Source organism: Echinops telfairi, unplaced genomic scaffold (genome assembly GCF_000313985.2).
Source record: "Echinops telfairi isolate 266 unplaced genomic scaffold, ASM31398v2 ScPeMD7_2;HRSCAF=8, whole genome shotgun sequence".
Lineage (NCBI taxonomy): Eukaryota > Metazoa > Chordata > Mammalia > Afrosoricida > Tenrecidae > Echinops > Echinops telfairi.
The window spans coordinates 48,981,464-48,982,738 of NW_022103898.1; positions in this window are offsets into that span (position 1 = coordinate 48,981,464).

Here is a 1,275-nt window from a genome sequence, read left to right on the forward strand (position 1 = left end):
GGGTTAATGGGTTAATGTTGGACTTGTGGGCTTGGGCAGCATTGGGTTGGGATGTTTTCGTGATGCACATTTTCTTTACATAAAACTCATACATGAGTTGCTGTGGATTTGTTTCTCCAAAGTACCTAGATTAATACACCATGCGAACAAGAAGACAATAAAGCAACCTATATAAAGTCTTGAAGCAATGAAGTTATCAAGCAAGAATCTTGTGAACACCAAAATCATCATTCAAATATTAGGGAGAAATAAAGGTAGTCACAGACCAGAAGAAATTGAAGGAATTTGATCACAAAAAAAACCCACCGTTACAAAAATGCTAAATGTTATCTTATGGCCAAAGAATCAACAACAGCACACAACCTGAGACCAACATAAAAGACAATTCTCACAAAAACCAGCATGCTCAGCAATATCAAAAACAAACAAACAAAATCAAAACAACAATAACAAGCCCATATATATCAATAATCTCACTGACTGTTAATGGACTAAATGCACCAACAAAAAGGCAGAGAGTAGCACGATACATACAAAACCAAAACCTATCAATATGCTGCTTACAAGAAACACACCTCAGAAACAAAGACTAAAACAAATGAAAAACCAAAGGCTGGACAAAAACATACCAGCCAAATGGGAACAACAACAAGAAAAGCAGTGTAGCAATATTAATCTTTGAAAAAATAGACTTCCAGGCAAATAACATAATGAAAGACAAGAATGGATTACATAATGATTAAAGGAATAATAATATCCCAAGAAGATGTAAAGCATATATATGCTCAGTGAAAGACCCCCCAAACACAAAAATCAAATCCTCTCGTAATTGATTAGATAGGGCAACAATAATAACAGGAGATTTCAATAGGCCACTCGCAAGAAAAGACAGATAATCAAGAAAGAATATCAGTAAAGGCACAAAAGAGCTAACCAACACAATTAACAAACGACCTCCTACAAAGAATCCACCATCCAACAAGAAAACAGAATACATTCTTCTCCAGTACAAATGGAACATTTTCAAGAATAAACCACATACTTGGCCACAAAGCATGCCATAACAATTTCAATAAATGGAGATTCTACAATTTATTTGTTCATTCTTCAATTCTACAAAACTAGAAATCAATAATAGAGCAGAGACACAAAGATGAATATATGGAGATTGAACAATATATTAAAAAACAACTGGGAAATAATAAATCAAATAAGGAATGGAATTTGAAAATTCCTTGAAACAAACAAGAATGATAATGCAACATATCAAAACCT